General features: G+C 37.6%; 1 pseudogene; it reads right to left on the bottom strand.

Moving 5' to 3' along the window:
- Positions 1-756: 756 nt before the first annotated feature.
- On the bottom strand, positions 757-8871 carry LOC114207255 (elongin-A-like; annotated as a pseudogene).
- Positions 8872-10282: the final 1411 nt, after the last annotated feature.

The following is a 10282-nucleotide window of genomic DNA, read 5'->3' as shown; positions in this document are numbered from 1 at the left end:
TAGTATTATTAATAGTATTAATAGCAGTAATAATAATAATAATAATAATTAAAGCATAAAATACTTATTATGTGCCACACATTATTCTAAACATTCTTTGTATATTACTTTTTATGTAATTTCTTCCATTCTAAGTTCCTTCCAGTTTTTACTGTGATGTATATTCAAGTATTAGGCTGGAGGAGAACACTATATGTGTTGGCACTTGCAAGTGAGAAATTATTTGCACTTGCCTATGATTCTGAGGCAAGTCCATTTATTAAATCTCTGCAACACTTCAATTCTTAAATATGTTTCTTAATATTAACTCATTTTTATTAATATCTGTTCTTTTTTTTATTCAGTAGTCATTTTTCATGCCTACTATTTTCGAGGCTTATTAAAATATATTTTATTTTCAGACTGTTTTCAAACACAGGTGGGTTATCAGCTATAAGAATGGACATTCTTATCATTTTATTGTAGTCTGGTTTGACTGAGGACTTCGAGTTTTTATTTAAATAAATGTTTTGAAACTTTAGTAATTTTAAAACCTCTCTTCTTTACTAAGAACTAAGCTAAAATGTACCTATGATTCCTTAAATGTAAAAAGAAAACTAATTCAAGAACACTTACTGATTGTTTTGTATGTATGTGCTGCTGAACCTACAAATGATGTGTAGGAAATGTCATTTAAAGCAATGGTCTTAAAAAAAATTGCTAATTAAAAGTAAATTCGGACCCAAGAAGCACTTTTTCCAAAATATCCTTGAAAAGTTATGACTGAAGAATCACACTTCTAAGTCTTTTCATTAGCATGTAAACTGCCTTCCTGAATAGATTTCCAGGTTTAAAGGAAATGTGGAATTTCATTTTACAGTTACTAATACCATGCTCATTAAAAACAGGGACTCCATAAATGTTGATGATCTGGCTGTCAAGGGAAGACACAAGAAAGTCACCCGCAACTCTCTCTAACTGGTATGAATCTTATTCCACTAACAGATATACAAAGCTATAGTTTTCTTTACTTACCTGTTTAATTCAAATTTATTTCTATTGTTGCTCTTATTTTTGGGGGGGAGATAGGCATTCTTAGAATCAGAATATACCTGCATCTTAGAATTCAGTCTGATTTGATTAAGTCAGCTTCTTTTTCCTGGGGTGAAGACAGTGCTTTGTGCATTGTTGGAAGGAGAACATCAATTCAAGGACAGGAAGTGGATGGTGATGGATCTCTAATCTGGGTAATAGGAGGTCTGATAACACTGGTAATGCATCAGCGGAGACCTTTCCAAGCTTAGCAGAATCAATTCCACTTGGCTGTACCTTCTCTGACTTGTTTTCCTTCACTGTAGATAATTTCTGAATGGGGTCCATGTTTTTTTAACTAGTGCTTTTGGAATTTTTTTTTCTTTGTAAGTCCTTTTTTTTTTTCCCCTCCAAGTGCAGTGATTAAAGTTTTCACAAAAATGAAATTTTCTTTTTCTTCCAGGGCTGGTCATAGCTAAGGTCTGACTCCAAAGACATGATGGGCTTCTTGAATTCATCATCCATATCTTCCTCTTCAACTTCAGGGAGGAAGCCCACTGACTTTTTATTCAAATTAGAAGTTTTTAGTTTCCCTTCTTAAGTTTTTAGGTTATCAGAAACCTCTTTTCCCTGGAATCCTTTCCTGTGTTTTTACTCTGGAGTTTGCTTGTTTGGTTTGATTTGGTTTTCTCTGATACTATAATTTGCCTTTTTAAGATGGTTGTCTAAATCTCCAAGGGGAGTAAAAACTTCTTGATGCTGATGCCTTTCTTTCCTTCCCTTTCTTGACACCACTAGGGAGTGATTTCTCCTTTGTTCTATCCCTGAGAGTTGCCTTTGGCTTTCCTCTTTGGAGACCACCTTGTGTGATTTCTTGATGATCAAAGCAGGGGAATTCTCACCACCTTGGTATCCTCCAAAAGTTTCTCCTTGTGGGCACAGCCCCTTTCCTCCGGGGCTCACCCAGGTGCCATTATTGACTGAGTCCCAGTCTGTCCTGGGATCCATTATGTGGCCAGGCTTCTGGTGTGGAAGAGTGGGCTGGTGGTCCTCCACTGGAGATCTGTAATGGTCCATAGATATCTCATGAGGACAGGCAGATGATAAAGGTGTCTGAACATGGTAGTCATCAGCAGATTCCTGGTCTGAGGAATAAGAATAAGCTGGTGAAACTCTGGGATGCCTCTTTCCCTCATCTCTCCTCTCACAACTGTGAGACACTTTGTGAGGTCTCTCCAGCTCTGGGTTTTCTAAATTTTGTTTTTTCCCTTGTCTGTGGTCAAAGATGTGGATCAGCTTCTGGAGGCTTTCCAATTTTCTTGGTAGTCCTTCATTTTCTCCTCCTTCTGAAGCTCCTCCCTGGGACACTTTCAACAATTGCTCTTTTTCAAGTCCTTTTTATCAGTCTCAGTGTTCTGTTATGCAGAAACCAACTTTTTCCACTGGGTCACTAAGTCCCTGGTAAAACTTCCAATATGTTCACATTTTCGCAAACTATTTACTGTTCTCATGACTGCTCTCCACAACAATGGCTACTCTAATAGGCAAGATGGAGAGTTTCTTTAAATATTCCCATTGCTTCTTAGGGTTCAAGTTCACAACCGGGCCGTAGGCTCCACAATTTGGAGTGCCAACCCTGTGGGCAGCACTATGACTGTTCCAGCAGTGCCTCCTCAATGGAAGTGGGCTAGAGCAGTCCTATGATCGCAGTTCTGCTTTCCATGAATCCTCGGTGGAGACTGAGGTGCTCCTGGCCTCATGTGGGCTTCACACCTGTGCCTGGGTGCACATGCCACTGGGAACCATTCCGCTTGGCCCTGCCGGCTCCTTGCTGGCCTTTGGGCAGACACACTTATTGGTGGAACAACTTTCCAGTTTGTCATCCAAGACTGAAGGAAACACCCGAACCAGACTCTGGACTTACAAATCCTAACCACATATTCCCTACACCTCTGCAAAGCTCTCTTAGTCATGCCTTAATTAATACTTATCAATGGTCCCTGGGCTGGCTGCCCCACTCTGGGGCCAGAGAGTCAGCAAGATCAATCAATCATTCATAACTACCCTAGTTTGAAACTATCTGTCAGTGGTTATTTTAATTTTAGCCTCAACGCAACCTAAGGAAATGGGTTATATTATCTCCATTTTACAGATGAGTCAACTGAGGCTCAGGGAAATCAAATTAACTTTCACACAATCACATAATAGACAGAAGCAAAACTAGAATTTGAATCTAAGTAGTGTAGGTCCTGTGTCAGCACCCAGAGAAAGAAAGGGGTGTGTCTAAAGTTGAAGAGATTAGCCCTAGAAGGCAGTAATAACCCATGTGTCCTGTTTTTCCCCAAAGCAGAGTCTGATACATAGGCACCAAATAAATTTGCTTGAAGGAATGAAAGAATGAGTCAATGGTCATTTGCTCTAATGAACCTGCCCATCAGATTTGGGTCTTAAGTCAAGCTAGCCCAGGCACCTAGCCTTAACCTGAAGGATTAATCTTGACTCTTATTATTCTTACAACTAAAGAGAACTAAATAATCTTCAAATCTCATCATTGATTGTAGCTCCAATGATTGGATCAGAAAAGATCAGATTAGATCCCAGCCAGAGCTCTAGCAGTAGTGGCAGGCAACTGGACTGACATTTCATCCAAAGTGAAAAGCCCCATGGTTGTTCTTCCTTAATCTTTTCCTTTTTATATAGACTTTATTTTTTAGGGCAGTTTTAGCACAAAAGCAGTAAAACTGAGCAGAGCTGCAGAGTTCCCATATGCCCCGTGCCCCCATACATGCAAAGCCTCCCTCACCACCAGAGTGGTACACTTGTTATAATTGATGAACCTACTTTGGCACATCATTATCACTGAAATGCCATAATTTACATTAAGGTTTACTCCTGGTGTTATACATTCTATGGGTTTTGACAAGTGTATAATGGTATGTATCCACATTATAGCATCATATAGAATAATTTTAGTGCCCTAAAAATCCTTTGGGCTTTGCCTAGTCATTCACTTTCAGATAACACTATAACCACTCCATGGATAATGCAAGTACTTTATAATAATACAATATTCCAATTCCTCTCTCCCATCCCTTGTACCACTGCTGTCATTGATTTAATTTATACTTATGTAAGTAAATATATATATATATATATATGCTTTATATATATAACATATATATACTTTACGGTATATAAACAAACATTAACATACATATAAGGTTATAAATATTTTAAACAAATTCTCTTCTGTTAGATCAATTGAGAAAAAGAAAAACAGGGCTACCTGGGTGGCTCAGTCATTGTCTGCCTTCAGCTCAGGTCATGGTCCCAGGGTCCTGGGAATGAGCCCTGCATCAGGTTCCCTGCTCGGTGGGAAGTCTGTTTCTCCCTCTCCCACTCCCCCTGCTTATGCGCGCTCTCTCTCTCTCTCTCTGTCAGTTAAATAAATAAAATCATTAAAAAAAAGAAAAGCACATATTTTTTCTCTAGTATTCTTCCTTTCTTTACGTAGTTCTGAATTTCTCACTTATATTAACTTCCTTCTCTCTAAAGAATTTCTTTTTAACACTTTATGCAAGGTGGATCTACGTGCAACACATTCTTTCAATGTTTGAGAAATTCTTATATTTCTCATTTACTTTTTTTTTTTTTTAATAAACTGTACACCCAAGGTAGGTCTTCAAATCACAACCCTGAGATCAAGAGTTGAATGCTCTACCGACTGAGCCTGCCAGGTGGCCCCTCAATTACTTTTGAAGGATAATTTTGCAGTGTACAGAATCCTAGGTTGGTGAATTTTTATTTCAACAATTTTATCTCCAGTCTTTTCTTGCTTGTATGGTTTCTGAGGAGAAGTCAGATGTAATTCTTATCTATACTCCTGTATAGATAAAGTCATCTTTTACCAATGGTTTCTTACAGAATTTTTTTTTCTCTATCTTCATTGTTCTGCAATTTGAATATGACACACCTAGGTGTGTAGTTTCCTGTTGTTTGTTTGTTTGTCTTGGTTTCTTTCTTCTTTCTTTTTTTTTTTTGAATTTGTCTTGTTTGATGGTCACTGGGCTTTCTGGATTTCTGGTTTGGTTTCTGACATTGAATTAGGGGAAATTCACTGTAATTATAGTTTCAAATATTTATCTGTTTTTCCTTCTCCTTCTACCTTCTCCCTCCCCCTCCTCATCCTTCCCCTCCCCTTCCTCCTTCTCCTTCCCCTTATTCTTCTGGTGTTCCCATTACAAGCATCTTAGATAGTTGTCCCTCATTTCTAGGATTTTCTTTTGCTTTTTCTTTTCTTTCCTTTTCTTTTCTTTTTTAGTATGTTTCTCTTTCTTTTCAGTTTTGGAGGTTTCTATGTATATATTCTTTTTTTTTTCTTTAAATTTTTTATTGTTATGTTAATCACCATACATTACATCATTTGTTTTTGATGTAGTGTTCCATGATTCATTGTTTGTGCATAACACCCAGTGCTCCACGCAGAACGTGCCCTCTTTAATACCCATCACCCGGCTAACTCATCCCCCCACCCCCTCCCTTCTAGAACCCTCAGTTTGTTTTTCAGAGTCCATCGTCTCTCATGGTTCGTCTCCCCATCCGACTTACTCCCCTTCATTCTTCCCCTCCTGCTATCTTCTTCTTTTTTTTTAAATATATATTGCATTATTTGTTTCAGAGGTACAGATTTGTGATTCAACAGTCTTGCACTTCCCCCCTAAGGTCAGGAATGTGGCAGGGATGTCCACTATCACCATTGCTATTCAACATAGTATTAGAAGTCCTAGCCATAGCAATCAGACAACAAAAAGAAATCAAAGGCATCCAAATTGGCAAAGAGGAAGTCAAACTCTCACTCTTTGCAGATGATATGATACTGTATGTGGAAAACCCAAAAGACTCCACCTCAAAACTGCTAGAACTCTATGTATATATTCTTAAGTTCAGAGATCCTTTGCTCAGCCACATCCAGTATACTAATGAGCTCATCTAAGGCATTCTTCATTTCCACCACTGTTTTTGATCTCTAGCCCCCCCCCCTTTTTTTTTTGGTTCTTTCTTAGAATTTCAGTCTCTCTGTTTTTCATTATCCATGTTTGTGCATGTTACCTGTTTTTATGTTAGAGCTCTTAGTCTATTAATCATAGCTTTTTAAAATTCCTTGTCTGATAATACAAAAATCGCTGCCGTATCTGAGTCTGATTCTGATGCTTGTCCTGACTCGTCAAACTGTGTATTTTTCCTTTTATTATGTCTTGTGTTATCTTGTTGAAAGCTCAATAGAATGTCATAGGCAAAAGTAACTCTGGTAAATAGATGTCTTTGGCTATGTGGTTAGGTGTGTGGAGAGGGGAACTGTTCTGTACTCCTATGATTAGGCACATTCTCTTAATGAGCCTCCGCCTCTTAGCTGTGAAACTTACAAGTGACTCTCTGTTTTTTCCTACTCCCTCTGATGGAACAGGATGACTGGAGGGAGTTGGAGTAGTTTTGTTCCCTATGTGGAAAGCCAGAATGGGCTGGAGTTGGGTATTTCCCTTCCACTAGGTCAGTTAGGATCTGACAATACCCCTATAGGTTAGGCACTGGTAAATAGTTTCTTTTAAGGGCAGACCTTGTTAAAAACAACAGACTACTCCAGCATATTTCAAAATGGCCACTTTTCCCTTTTCCCCACCAGAAGCATGAGGGGATTTTTCTCTGATCTTCAATGTGAGAACCCTATAGAGCTCTAGGAGGTAAACCCCCTCTGGAACTTTTAACTCCCAGATTCATACACACTAAGCTTCCAGCAAATTATAGTTTAGATTTTTCCACCCCAGCATTACCTCAGGGATGAGATCCTACCTCAGTATCTGATGCCTTCAGCCAATGTTCTCAAAAGGTTCAGCTGTGTTTTGTTCCTTTGAAAGCCCTTACATAATATGTTCCCATTTTTATTTAGGTCAGTTTATTTCATGTGTGTGTAACCTTGACAAAGACAAAAGAACACTGCTTTGCTGATTCAGGAAGAAATCAAACAGTTCCTGGGAACCGCCCATATGTTAGCAGTGAGACTGAAAGATTCATAGTATGCTCAGTGCAAAACTCAGAATGACTAGGATATGTGTGAGTGTGTGTGTGTATGTGTGTGTGTGTGTGTGTGTGTGTGTGCACGCACTGGACAAAAAGGAAGGGAGAAAGAGAGCACTGAGGTGTTGAGCCTGGAAAGCTAGGTTAGAGAAAGAGTGTAGTGGGATTTGGAGCTGTAAAACAATAGGGAGCTGTCAGTTTGTCTGCCTACTACTACCTCACATAAACAACAGAGACTGGATAAAAATTCATGTTTTCCAGCTTCTAAACCAAGATTCTATCTACTGCTCAGTATGCCTCAAAAATCACTGAATTTAGCTTTTATCCCATTTTTAATGGCAACAAAGTCTTCTCTAAAATCTTCCAAGTTTTATAAGTAAGTGATATTTTCAGGTTTAGTCAGTATGTTGGTTTGTATCCATCCAAATGAGAGCCCAATTTGCCCAGTGTTCTGGGATTTAGAAGATTCAGAGACACCAAATAGATGTAATGAAACCTTGGCTTGCAAATAGGATTGGATCATGTTTGTGGTAATTAGTAGGACTGATGCATCAAGTATGTTTGATAGAGGAAGTTGGAATAAAATCTTGGAATAAAGTAAGAGAACTATGACTAGGGTTCAAATCCCAGCTCCACCAATTACCAATTATTTCTAAACAATAACAACAAAACAAACAAAACCACAAAAATATGAAACCATTCTTCTCCTCTGAGCCTATTTAAAGTGAATAAAAAATAATATTTGCCTTTCCTTTATAATACCATGCACTTATTATAAATACAACATATGTCAGGAACCAGATTTATTTCTTATAATTTTAAATCTGAACAAATAAAAATAGCACTTGTTTTTTTATCCAATTATAGATTTTGAGTAGAAAAGCAATTCCCAATAATTTAATTTTCCAACCATATTTCATCAACATAATGCAAATGTTTTCAAGGATGGGGTAAATACTGCTTGCGAGGTGTGTGGCACAGTTCTGTACAACTACAAAATGCCCAGCTAATGTTTTTGGTTTAAAATACATTAAGCACAGGGCGCCTGGGTGGCTCAGTCATTAAGCGTCTGCCTTTGGCTCAGGTCATGATCGCGAGGTCCTGGGATCGAGTCCCACATCGGGCTCCCTCCTTGGTGGGAGGCCTGCTCTCCCTCTCCCACTCCCACTGCTTGTGTTCCTGCTCTCGCTGTCTCTGTCTCTGTCAAATAAATAAATAAAATCTTTAAAAAATAAATAAATAAATAAATAAAATACATTAAGCACAAATGAAAGATATAGAGACCAGGATGGTGGGCCTTGACAATTCAGTTAATGAAAGAAAATGGAATTATTTAGTACCTATGTGTGGACCAATAGTGCAAGGCAAGAAAAAAAAAAAAAGTCCTAATAAAGCTAATCTAACAAGCCAGGCATATTTATTAGAAGTCTTTGGTGTCATTCCTCCAAAAAGCTCCAAATGTTTTGCATGAAATTTTTAAAGCATGGAATATTCAAAAATAGCACTGAAATAGTTGGGAAAAGAAAGTTGGGAGAGTAAAATCAGTGATGCTTACGAAAAGTTGAGAAGAGCAGGCCACAGCAACTTTTTTAAAAATTAACTTTATACTGTGAATTTTAATACATACAGTAAATTATATGAACATATGTATAACCTAGCAAACTACTCTAAAGTTAACAGACACTTTATATAACTACCTCCATCAAGGGAAAAGGCATTGTCAGCACTCGCAGAAGGTTCTGAACACCCCTTCTGGATCACAACCTCTCCTCTTCTGGAGGTAACCATATCCTGCCTGGAAAGTAAATCACTTACTTGCCTTGTTTTGCCACCTTATGCATCCACTAAGGAAAGTATTTAGTTTTGCGTGTTCTTGGGTTATATAGAAATGGCGTCATGTTACGTGTATATTTATATATTTTAATCAACATTAACATTTTAAAATATCACTATGGATTCATGATGTGTTTTCTCTTTGTATATATATATATATATATATATATATATATAAGCTCTGTGCACTGACAAGTCCTACACAAAATGACTGAGTCAGTAACAAAGAGCATCTCTTGCACCCAGATAATATAATATTGTACCTAAAGGAACCAGGAACTCTTAGATAAATGGCCAATTCCAGGTCTGGAGCAAGAAATGTATTAGATGAGCCTGAAATGACTTATAACTCAGAATCAAACACATTAGGAAGGGAAAGCATGTGCAGGGCAAGAAGATGAGGAGAAAGGAATGAATAAATTTAAATGAATTAAGCAATAGACAAATGATGGATGGGTGGATGGATGGGTGTGGATGGGTGGATGGATGGGTGCATGGATGGGTGGATGAAAGATTGGATGGATAAGTGGTTGATGAATATACATTCAGTTAAACCTCATTGTAGTCCTCCATGAGCTTGTGAAGATTTTATGCTGTGCAGATTTTAAGGTACTGTTGAGATCTTAAGTACTTCATAGATCTTTTCCTGATTCCATGATGATTTGGTTGATGACAGCTATCAATTATAGTTACATAATAACAGCAATAGATGTTTAAAAGAAAAAAATTCCTAAGAATCATAAAGTTAGAGTATAAAATATGTCCACCCCCAAAAAACGTGTCCCTAATATTTCATAATAGTTATTTTAGGAATCTTTGGTCCTTAGTTGTTTCCTTTCACCTAACAAAATTTATTCTTTATGTCCAATGATGTAATTTCCTTGGTTAAAATCTTTCAGTGGCTCTGCATTACCCACAGGATATAATTCAAGCTCCCTCTATAGTTCCAATTCTCTGGTTCCTTCCTACATTTCCTTTCTTGTCTTTCTCCTGCCTTACATTTTATTGGCCAGCAATTCATAACCACATTATCAGTTCCCTGTGTATGCTATGCCATTTTAATTTTCAATGACTTTACTAGGAATCATAACCATTACCTTCTAGCCCTGACCTTTGCTCTAAAACAGTGAACTCCTGCCATCCCCTTAATATACAAGACTGCCTCCCATAGGACATTTTCCCAACATTTCTGATTATTGCCACTGGACATTATTCTCCAGGGCCTAGCAAATGGCCTAAAGTGTTCAGAAAATTATTTATTTATTATGTTTTGTAATTAATGTACATAGTTTTGTACTTTTTTAAAAAATTGTAAAACAGGAAGCCTTTTATTATTTGAATCAGGTTTGGTGGACTGTCAGGGATA

Source organism: Eumetopias jubatus, unplaced genomic scaffold (genome assembly GCF_037043125.1).
Source record: "Eumetopias jubatus isolate StellerSeaLion01/CBP00866 unplaced genomic scaffold, mEumJub1_p1.0 scaffold_3, whole genome shotgun sequence".
Taxonomy (NCBI): Eukaryota; Metazoa; Chordata; class Mammalia; order Carnivora; family Otariidae; genus Eumetopias; species Eumetopias jubatus.
Note: the sequence above shows the minus strand (reverse complement) of the source record. Positions and strands in the feature narration are given on the sequence as shown.